We start from the raw sequence: 12,210 nt of genomic DNA, 5'->3' as shown, positions 1-12,210 counted from the left end.
TTATCATTAATGTTTTATTATTATTAATGTTTAGTGTTTTCTGAGTCATTTGCAACTGTCACTGTATGTCATGTTACTTGTGGGTGGAGCACCAAGGCAAATTCCTTGTATGTGAATTCTTTGCCAATAAACTTACTTACTTACTTACTTACTTACTTACTTACTTACTTACTTGCTTGCTTGCTTGCTTGCTTGCTTGCTTGCTTGCTTGCTTGCTTGCTTGCTTACTTACTTACTTACTTACTTACTTACTTACTTACCTCTATAATTGATAGGTCTGCCTATAGCTCAAACCCTCTAGTCCTGGTAACATCCTCGTAAATCTTCTCTGTACCCTTTTCAACCTGACAACATCTTTCCTATAACATGGTGCCCAGAACTGAAAACAATACTCTAAATGTGGCCTCACCAATGTCTTGTACAACTACAATATGAGTTCCTAACTTCTATACTCAATACTCTGGTTGATGAAAGTCAATGTGCCAAAAACCTTTTTGGCCACCTGATCTACCCGTGACTCCACCTTCAGGGAGCTATGCACCTGCACACCTAGATCCCTCTGCTCTACAACACTACCATCAGAGCCCTATCATTCACTGTGTAGGTCCTGCCCATGTTAGCCTTCCCAAAATGCAACACCTCACATTTTTCCGCATTAAATGACATCAACCATTCTTCAGCCACTTGGCCAATTGATTAAGATCCTGCTGCAATTTTTCACAACCATCTTCATGATCTGCAAAACTTTTGTATAACCTGCACATTTGCTAATCTTGCCTTGTATGTTCTCATCCAAATCATTGTTGTAGACGACAAACAGTAGTCTCGGGTGTTGTCCGTGCGTAGTTTGCATGTTCTCCCTTTGACCTCCAGTTGTTCCGGTTTCCTCCCACATCCCAAAGAAGTGTGGGTTTGTAAGTTAGATGGCCTCTGTAAATTGTCCGTTGCGTGTAGGGAGTAGATGTGAAAGAGGAATGGCATGGAACTAGTGTGAACGGGTGATTAATGGTCATCCTAGACTCGCTGGGCCGAAGTGTTCCATGCTGTTTCTAAACCAAACTAATCTAGGCTGATAATTCACGAAAAGCCATACATTGGGAGAGTACTTCAGTCAGATCAGCTGATCTTGTTAAAAAGAGGCAGCATGAAGAGTAAGCCAGTTTGAAGTTATTTTTTGCATGAGAAGGAATATATATGTTGAGGTTCAATGCATATTGTTAATGGGAATAAAGGGGATGCAACAAATGCCCAATGTCCATGCATACATACAACCAAGTAAACAATGCAGCAGAAACAGATATAGCAGAAATAGGGAATTCAATTAATTCATTAATCAGATGGTATACCACAGGACAGTGTAAAAGCAAACTGATGCTCAACATTATACACCTCTTATGAAATTTGAAAGTTAATCCAGCCAAAATTGGATTACCAAAATTGTAGCTAAGCAGCAGGAAAATCATTTGTAGGAGCATTATTGGTGAACCAGTGAAGGGAGAGAGAATTGGCACACCAGGCTGTAAAAATATTTATAACATAAAAATGGTCACGATAAAATTCAAGTCAAGAGTGTTTTATTGTCATATGTCCCAGATAGAACAAAGAAATTCTTACTTGCTGCAGCACAACAGAATATGTAAACAGTGATATGTAATTCAGTGATAATTCTTTGAAATAATATCTCAAAGAATTAGATATCACCTTCAGTTGACCTAATTTACATGTGTTAACATAGTTTTGAAAATTGAATGGTGCCCAGAACAGAATGTATTCATTACATAAATCTTTTGATTTCTTCCTATTTTTTTTCTGTAAAACATAACATCAGATTGATGATGCAAGAGCTAAGGAGAGCTCAACTTTCCCCTGAAGATGAAGTAAGAATATATTTTTAGCTGCGCATTGCTCACAGTTTTCATTGTGGTTATAACTATTTACTATTCATCATTAATTTTTTATGCTTTGAATATCACAGAAGATCAGGCCTCACACTATAGCTTCAATGAATTTTTGAACAGTAGCAACCTGAGTAGTCCCACTTGTATGCAAAGGTTATTGAAACTATGCCAAGCTATTCACTTTAGAATGTCAAGGGATTTAACATATTTCAGATATATCCTTATATTAACAATGTGTGATTAATGTCAGTTTGAAGAAGGATCTTGACCCAAAATCTTGCATATCCATTCCCTCTGCAGACGCTGCTTGACCCACCGAGTTACTCCAGCACTTTATATTTTCCTCACAATTGAAGCATCTGCAGTTCCTTGTATGTACTGCAAAAGTGGGATGGCATAGAACTAGACTGAACAGGTGATTGATGTCAGCATGTCGGCATGGACTTGATGGGCCGAAGGGCCTGTTTCCATTCTGTTTCTAAACTCAACTAAACTAAATTGATGATCTACTGATCTACTGTTTAATTTGATATTGATATTTATGAAAGTACAGAACTAGTGTTAAAAGTAGCTGGAAGGTTTCCACACATTAAATAAAGGCACAGCAGGTATGTAGTAGGTATTAAGTATTAATATCAAGTCAAGATTGTTTATTTGTCTTATGCACCAGATATGAGCCGGAACATTGAAATTCTTATTTGCTACAGCTTTAGATGCAACAAAAATAAAACGAAATAAACATATAATGAATCATCAGTATTCTAAATAAACTAGACTATGATAGTGCAAAAATTAAAGTACATAGAGCAATTACAGTAGTGCAAGTCTATATCATGCTGTCTTAATGGTGGGGCCCACCAAAAACAGAGAAACATAGAAACATAGAAAATACGTGCAGGAGTAGGACATTTGGCCCTTCGAGCCAGCACCATTCAATATGATCATGGCTGATCATCCAAAATCAGTACCCTGTTCCTGCTTTCTCCCCATATCCCTTGATTCTGTTAGCCCTAAGAGCTAACAGGCAAGAACATTTGGAAATCTGGGACCCCTGTGATCTAATGATACTACTCTGTTCTGCTATGTTTGATAATACTCACCAAACCGGAGATCCATAAAAATGTAAACGGTTGCAATAATTCATTGGGTGGCAAATGCCTGACATCCACTTGAAACTGAGCCTTAGGTTAATAATGGAGCTGCCTGCTATGAACTGCTTCTGAACCTTGGTAGTGTTGGACCAATGTCAAAGCTGCTGCGGCAATGAGCCTCCAAAACGCTTTGGAGGGAGAAGGGTTGGTGGAGGAAAGCGCCATGAGTTGACAACTTGCTGGGAAGAGTGGGCAGTGATGCAGTGGAGCCAAGCGAAGCAAGACTACAAACTCCCACAAGAGAGGAAATTAAAAAAACCATCGTCATAGTCAGCAATGGACTGCTGACCGAAGAGCTACAGAAATAATAAAAGCACATGTTATGCATCATCCTGCAGGAGGCAAAGCCAGTTATATGCCTTTCTCGGGCCATCATAACCAGAATATTCTGATGTCTGATATTCTGATGTGTTGTGGATAATGAAGAGGATTTCCAAAGTCTACAGAGTGATTTAGGCCATTTGGAAAAATGGGCTGAAAGATGGCAGATGGAGTTTAATGCTGATAAATGTGAGGTGCTACACCTTGGCAACACAAATCAAAATAGGACGTACATGGTAAATGGTAGGGAATTGAAGAATACAGTTGAACAGAGGGATCTGGGTATAACAGTGCATAGTTCCTTGAAGGTGGAATCTCATATAGATAGGGTGGTAAAGAAAGCTTTTGGTATGCTAGCCTTTATAAATCAGAGCATTGAGTATAGAAGCTGGGATGTAATGTTAAAATTGTACAAGGCATTGGTGAGACCAAATCTGGAGTATGGTGTACAATTTTGGTCGCCCAATTATAGGAAGGATGTCAACAAAATAGAGAGAGTACAGAGGAGATTTACTAGAAATGTTGCCTGGGTTGCAACAACTAAGTTACAGAGATAGGTTGAATAAGTTAGGTCTTTATTCTCTGGAGCGCAGAAGGTTAAGGGGGGGACTTGATAGAGGTCTTTAAAATGATGAGAGGGATAGACAGAGTTGATGTGGACAAGCTTTTCCCTTTGAGAATAGGGAAGATTCAAACAAGAGGACATGACTTCACAATTAAGGGGCAGAAGTTTAGGGGTAATATAAGAGGGAACTTCTTTACTCAGAGAGAGGTAGCGGTGTGTAATGAGCTTCCAGTGGACGTGGTGGAGGCAGGTTCATTGGTATCATTTAAAAATAAATTGGATAGGCATATGGGTGAGAAGGGAATGGAGGGTTATGGTATGAGTGCAGGCAGGTGGGACTAAGGGAAAAAAAGTTGTTCGGCACGGACTTGTAGGGCCGAGATGGCCTGTTTCCGTGCTGTAATTGTTATATGGTTATATGGTTATGTCCAGATCCAAGACTTTCAAGATAGATGTTCCTGTACTGTACAGGAAGACCAAGTATGATCTCTGCAAGGCTATCAGGAATGCCAAGAGAGAATTCCAGAACATGCTGGAGGTTCATTCAATCAATCGGATGACAGGTGATCATGGCAGGGCTTGAATACTACACTGGGTTACAAGCCATGTCAGGGGTGATCTTTGGCAACAATGTTTCTCTACCGAATGAGCTTAATTTGAATTTGAATTCCCTTTCGGTCTGAACGAAATTTCATGCCAGCAGTCATACATATAATAAAAATAACAAAAACACACAATAAACACAAATTTTAACATCCACCACAGTGAGTTCACCAGGCACCTCCACACTGTGATGGAAGGCAAAAATCTTAAGTCTTTGTCTCTTCCCTCCTTGTTCTCCCTCTGCGTTGAGGCGATCCAGGCCTCCGATGTTGTGACCCCACCGGGTGACGGTAAGTCAGTTCCGCGGCTGAATCCAGCTCCGCAAACGGGCCGGTTCAAACTCCCTTGTCTCTGATGCCCATTTTGAACAGGCAAACAAAGCTCCAGCAAGGCTCACTCACCCCCATCCCCTTAGAATCACATGATAAAATAGGCCGAAATCTGCATGGGTTTGTGAAGTGGAGATCTTGCCTATTAAATCTGTTGGAATTCTTTGAGAAAGTAAAAAGTAGGATAGACAAAGGAAAGTCAGTGGATGTTGTTTACTTGAATTTTCAGAACGCATTTGATAAGGTGCCGCACATGAGGCTGCTAAACAAAATGCAAGCCCATGGTATTAGAGGGAAGATACTAGCATGGATTGAAGATTGAGAGAATGGCATAGGGTTCAGTGTTAGGTCCTCTCCTCTTCACATTGTATATTAATGATTTGGATGATGGAATTGATGGCTTTGTGGTCAAGTTTGCAGATCATACAAAGATAGGTGGATGGCAGGTAGTGTAGAGAAAGCAGGGAGTCTGCAGAAGGACTTGGATAGATTGGGAGAGTGGGCAAAGAAGTAGCAGATGGAATACAGTGCAGTAAAGTGTACGGTCATGCACTTTGGTAGTAGGAATATAGGTGTAAACTATTTTCTGAATGGGAAGAGGATTCAGAAATCGGAGTCATAGTCATAGAGTGTGGAAGCAGACCCTTCAGCCTAACTGGCCCACACCGACCAACATGTTCCATCTACACTAGTCTCACTTGCCTGCGTTTGGCCCATATCCCTCTAAACCTGTGCAAAACAAATTTGGAGTGCTGGTGTTGGATTACCCAAAGGTTAATTTGCAGGTTGAATCAGTGGCAAGAAAGGCAAATACAAAGCTGGCATTCATTTTGAGAGGACTAGAACATGAAAACAGGGATGTAAAGCTGAGGCTTTATATGGTCCGACCATATTTGGAGTGTTAGAGGCATTGGGTCCTCCATCTGTAATGGGCTTCTGGACTTCTTGACCAGCAGACCTCAGTTGGTTAGAATTAGTCACAACATTTTCTTCAACTGACCCTCAACATTGCTGCCCCTCAGAAATCACAAAAATAAATTAAGAAAATTAGAGTTCACCTTTCTCCACAGCATAAATAAGTGGGAATGTCAGCAAGCTCCTCCTGTGCTGCTGGATTTCCGTGTAGTCCAGGACTGGAGTACAGCCAGGAATTCACTGGCAAAGCTCAGCCGACAAGATTAGGGCTTCAGCATTCACTCAGGAAACCCACATTTGCCAGCATCTGGAAGTCTGCCGGCACGTACCAGCAAATGACAACCCATTTTAACTAGTTATTTTTTGTATCTTGTGCCGATTTGTTGTTGGGGATAATTAATCAATAATATTATTATATCAGCACAATATGGCAATAACATTCCTCACTACGCAGCTCATTTTTTTCTTGAACGTGATGCTCAAAATCTGTTGTACTTCAAATACCCATCCCAAATGACACCAATCTATATTTTTACATGCCACTTTTCATTATTAATATCTCTTTGTACCTTGACTTTTTAGGAGTTCCAGTCATGACATAATGATGCCAATGAAAGGATTTGTGAAAAAAAAAGGTAGATTTTTATGTGCAACCACAAAATCTGCCAGGAAACTTTTTATTTGCTAAAGCCAATTCAAAAAAAGTTAGCTTCAGTTTTAGCTCACTTCATTTAGTTCCATTCCTAACCATTACGTTGAGTTTTATTTATTTTCTGCAGGCAGACTCACCTTAAATTATAAATAATTTTAAGACCCCGTGTTTCTTAAATTTACTTCTCTTAACATTCATCTTTAACAGCGAACAGACGTTGGCTTTAATTGTGACTTGGTCCAAAAGCTGCTTTCCATAATACTTTCCTAATTTGCATCAATCTGTTATCTATTTGTCTCAAGGTATGAAAACGTCCATATACCACAGTGAGTGCCAACATCTGTTAAAATAGTTGACAATTTAATGAAGATAACAATGCTCTGTTGGTTTATAATTACTGTATTTTGATCTTCAGGCGACTAAACTTTGTGCCAACATGAAAAACTATCTTCAATCCTGTCTCTCCACACTGGGAACAATAGCGCATAATTGAATAATATAAGAGCAATTGCATGAAGTCCATTTCCTTGCCAACGCACAGCACGATTATTGCCTCCTGAAGTGTGTCCCAACAGATATGGTAAGATATTTTCATTTCCGCACAATTTAGCATCCGAGCATGTGAAATAATTAAGCTCCCTAAAGCGACATTGAATATTTGACCTCAAGTTTGATGACTGATGAATATTGGCTTGTACACAGCTATCCATCAAGAATTGTCATGAAGGTTTTGCTTTTTGCTACACAGAAGGAATGCGTGTTGGAAAATCATCTGACACGAGCTTTGGCAGTGGCGCACAGCAAGAAATGCTTTAAAACAGATTGAATCCTTCGGATAAAAGATGTTTAAACCAATTCCCAAATAATTCAAGATTTGAAAATAGGGTGTCATTTGTTGATTGGTCACAGTATCACAAAACATTTATGATGGAGAACCCAAGCCATTTGACCCATTATATCTACTCTGTACCTAACCTAGTCCCACCTTCCAGCATTAGATCCATAACTCTGCAGATCACAGCTCTTCAAAGCGCATCTAAGTATTCTTGAAATATGCTGAACATATCTGCCTTCACCACCTTTCAGTGCAATCAGTGCCAGACCTCAACACCCTTTGGATAGCATTGATCAGTCTGAAGAAGGGTCTTGACCCAAAACGTCACCCATTCCTTCTCTCCAGAGATGCTGCCTGTCCTGCTGAGTTACTCCAGCATTTTGTGTCTACCCTCTGGATATGTCCTACCACAACTAGACAGCAGTGCTGAACTGCTATTTTTTCATTGGTGACCTTTGGCCTATCCTTGATTGGACTTTGCTGGCATTACCTTGCACTAAATGTTATTCCCTTATCATGTATCTTTACAATTGTTTGTAATCATTTATTGTCTTTCTGCTGACTGGATTGCATGCAACAAAAACTTTTCACTGTACCTCTGTACACGTGACAATAAACTAAATTGAAATGAACATACATTCCTCCAACTATTTTAAATCTATGCCCTGATTTTTGACTGTTCGATTAAGGGAAATAGGCCCTTCCTATTTATTTTACCCAGGTCCCTCATAATTTTATATACCTCAGTTAAGACACCCTTTAGCCTCCTCTGTTTAAAATAAAATACAATAACTGATTAAAAATTGTTTCTCTTGAGTTCTTGTTACATGGTGGCCAGAATTATACATTGTTAATGATGTGGCCAAGCTAGTGTTGTGAACACTTCTCAAATAACCTCCTTGCACTTATATCCAATGCCTTTGTGCTGGAACATTTCACATGGCTTTTTACAATACAATACAATACAATACCGTTTATTTGTCATTTGAACCTCACATGAAGTTCAAATGAAATTTGGTTTCTGCAGTCATACAAGAAAAGAACCAAGACACACACCAACACAATTTGCACAAACATCCATCACAGTGAATCTCCTCCTCACTGTGATGGAAGGCAAAGTCTTGTCTCTCCCCTGCTCTACATTCCTCTCCCGAAGTCAAAGTCAAAGCCCCCGGCGGGCGCTAGCAAGTCCTACGGCCATTTAAAGCCGCGCCAGGCGATGTAAGGCCCTGCTCCGGGTCCCAATGTCGGAGCCCCCGGCAGCGCTAATCACCTTCTTGACCATTCTACTACCTTATCGAACAGTGAGCTCCTAGTTCCTTCTATTCCTTTTCATCACTTAATCTTCTCCCATTTAATCAATTTAATTCTTAATCAAGGACGAGTTGCACCCTGGCGAATCCCCCTTCTTAATCAAGGACCTGGTCACTCCCTCTTCTCCCTATTCCCATCAGGCAAAAGGTATAGAAGTGTGAAAATGCACACCTCCGGATTCAGGGACAGTTTCTTCCCAGCAGTTATCAGGCAACTGAATCATCCTACCACAACCAGAGGGCAGTGCTGAACTACTATCTACCACTTTGGTGGCCTTCTGACTATGCTTGATCGTTGCTGGTTTTACCTTGCACTAAACGTTATTCCCTTATCATATACCTATGCATTGTAAATGGCTTGATTGTAATCATGTATTGGCTTTCTGCTGGCGTGAAACGCAACAAAAGCTTTTCACTGTATCTCAGTACATGTGACAATAAACTAAACTGAAACTGATTTATCATATATTCCCTTAACTTGTTGCACCTGCTCAAATGTATTATCTCACACTTCTCTCCCATCTACATCTTCTCACGAACAAAAATGTTTCTCCTCAATGTTAACTATTTGCCAGTTTGTGTATTAACTGCAAATCTATCAATCGTGTTCCTTACATATTGGTGTAAATTATTAGCTTTTAGTTTAGTTTTGTTTAGTTTATTGTCGTGTGCACCGAGGTACAGTGAAAAGCTTTTGTTGTGTGTTAACCAGTCAGCAGGAAGACAACACATGATTACAATTGGGCCATCCACAGTGTACAGATACATGATAAAGGGAATAATGTTTTGTGCAAGATAAAGTGAAGTCTGCTTACAGATAGTCTGGGGTTCTCCAGTGAGGTAGATAGAAGCTCAGGACCATTCTCTAGTTGATGATAAGATGGTTCAGTTTCCTGATAACAGCTGGGAAGAAACGATCCCTTAATCTGGAAGTGCTGTCCTTTTATCGGTGCTCCATTGAGAGCATACTAACATACTGTGTATGCGTGTGGTACACCAGCTGCACAGCGGCTCAGAGGAAAGCGCTCCAGAGGGCCATTGACAACGCCCAGAGGATTGTCGGCTGCCCTCTCCTTACCTTGGAGGACTTACACAGTTCCCGCTGCACCAAAAAATCCCAGAGTATCATAAAGAACATTTCCCACCCCGGACACTCCCTGTTTGAACTGTTGCCGTCAGGCAGACGGTACAGATCTACAAGGACAAGGACGAACAGACTAAAAAACAGTTTTTACCCCACTGCTATAAAAGCACTAAATGTAGCCGCCAAGGAACGCAGGGGCGAGACATACTAAGGGACTGTGGTACACTGTGAAATCGACAGAAGGATGGAGGGTTGGGTGTTTATGCGTGCTATTTTCGTGATATTTATTTAGTTGTTTATCTTTTAATATTTTACCTTGTATGTATCGTTAGCTTTTAGAAATGTTTGAATGGTGCACTGACTGGCTGACATTTTTAAATTTTGTTGTACATGGTTCATGTTACAATGACAATAAATAAACTATTCTATTCTATTCTAAGTGTGAATTTTCACACTTCTGTACCTCTCATAGGAGAGAGGAAAAGAGGGAGTGGCCAGGGTCCTTGGTTATGCCGGTGGGCTTGCCGAGGCAGCGTGAAGTGTAAATGGAGTCAATGGTGGTCGGTTAGTGTGGTGGTGTGGGCTGCGTCCACAATGCTCTGCAATTTCTTGCGGTCTTGGATGGAGCTGCTGTGATGCATCCCAATAAAATGCTTTCTACGGCGCATCTGTAGTAGTTGGTGAGAGTTGTTGAAGACATTAATGTATGTTATAAGAAGTAAGGGATCAGGAATTGAGCTCTATGGAAACCGATTGGTAACAGACTTTCAGCCACAAACGTACCTGTCCACTATTACCATTCCTGCTATTTCCTTCCCTCAAGCAAACTTTGTCTTGTTACCGCTCTCCCTTGCATCCGATGGACATTTTTTTTAACTTGAGGGAAATGGTGGGACCTGGTCAATATAATTGCTGGATTCTGAAGGGCCTGTCCCACTTGGGCATCATTTGCGCATAATTTACGCGTCACCATTTACGCGTCACGACGCACGACGCACGTGATGCGCGCATGGTGCTTGGTGACGTAGGCAGTGATGCGTGTTGGCGCGCGGCGCCCCAGGATTTTGGTATTTAAGTGGGACAGGCCCTTTACTGACTACATCAAACACAATGCTCGCAGTCCTTCCTCGTTACCTCCTCTAAAAAATTTACATAGACCTCTTAATAAGTCCATGCTGACTAATTATTGATTAATCTGTGCTTTTCCAAATACTGACATTAATTAGAATTAGAATTCTAATTAGAATTGATTGCAATAGTTTGCCCACCATCATGCATTTATTGGTGTATCCCTTCTGTTAGACCACCAAATTCTCTATGATTCTCCGGTGGTAGCATCTTACAACTTTTATTCAGGTACCGAGCTTACATACTATCTGAGTGAAGAAGGAACAAAGAAACCATGGATGCAATTACCAGTTAAACTTTAACTTTGTATAGGAAGGAAGTGAAGACGCTGGTTTACACGATTGGGAAGAAGGTACAGGGACCTGAGAATCATAACCACCAAGAACATTTTCTTCCCATCAGTCCGAAGAACGGCCTCGACCCGAAACGTCACCTATTCCTTTCTTCAGAGATGTTGCCTGACCTGCTGAGTTACTTCAGCATTTAATGTCTATCTACCAATATGTAGATATTCCCACGGATCAGAAAGTACTTCTCTTGTCTTTCTATTTGTTGATGGCACTACTCAAAATCATGTTTCTTTCTGATTGGTTTAGCTACAGCCAGCAGGGTGTTTACTACAAGATTTACTCTCCCACATGTGGGAGCTTTTTGTTGATTAGAACTGGTTTCAGCTAGTCTTAAACAACGCTGCTGCATTGTCAAACATCTTGTCAACAAAAAATTCGCAAATCTCCCTCCTTCCTATCGTTGCAAAACGTTAGTATAAATTTGCAGTTCTCCGGCACGTCTTCTGCAGCCAGGAAGGATTGGAAAAGGGTGATCATATCCTCCCTTGCTTCTCTTAACAGTCTGGAGTATACTTCATTTGGACCTGGTGACGTCCAAAGCATTAAGGAGTCCCTGTTTTGTGTACAAGCCCTCTCAAAATAAAAGCTTGTGATCACTATCACAAAATTTCATCTGCCCACCACGCACCCTAAAATAAAGTAAATTCCAGACCTGCCTTCACCCCACGCCCACTTTTACTCACCTCAAATTATAGCACTGCGCCCTCTATAACTTTTACAACAACTGTGTCCTACTTAACATTAGGGGAATCCTCCATTTTTTCTTCATCAATGTATGCCAATAATTGGCTTACTATTTTTTTTTGACTATTTAGAGATCCATAGTCTTAACAGCATGATTTACCCTTTTTTCGTTTTTCAGTTCAGCCCAGGAAGCCTCATTGAATGATCCCTCTCACTATTGTCACATCTCAATCGGTGATTGTTTCTTTAAGCAATATTGCAGGCAACCCCAATTTTAGTCCTGTTCCTATCTTATCTCAAAACTCTGTAACCAGGAACATTACATTTTCAACCTTGCCCCTCTTCAAGGCATAATTCCATAATAGCTATAATATCATACTTT

The 12,210-nt window shown here is 40.5% G+C and overlaps 1 long non-coding RNA gene across 2 annotated transcripts in view; it reads left to right on the top strand.

Moving 5' to 3' along the window:
• The first annotated feature begins 1,828 nt into the window (after window positions 1-1,828).
• Window positions 1,829-12,210, top strand: part of LOC129697424 (uncharacterized) — a 28,306-nt gene continuing 17,924 nt past the window's right edge. Inside the window, exons 1-2 of one of the 2 annotated variants that reach the window (XR_008723523.1) lie at window positions 1,829-1,877; window positions 6,850-7,014. This is a non-coding gene — a long non-coding RNA (uncharacterized LOC129697424). Of the gene's footprint in view, window positions 1,878-1,939; window positions 2,314-6,849; window positions 7,015-12,210 lie in introns of those variants that run through there. The other variant, XR_008723522.1, reaches the window with a different exon arrangement.

Source organism: Leucoraja erinacea, chromosome 5 (assembly GCF_028641065.1).
Source record: "Leucoraja erinacea ecotype New England chromosome 5, Leri_hhj_1, whole genome shotgun sequence".
Lineage (NCBI taxonomy): Eukaryota > Metazoa > Chordata > Chondrichthyes > Rajiformes > Rajidae > Leucoraja > Leucoraja erinaceus.
Note: the sequence above shows the minus strand (reverse complement) of the source record. Positions and strands in the feature narration are given on the sequence as shown.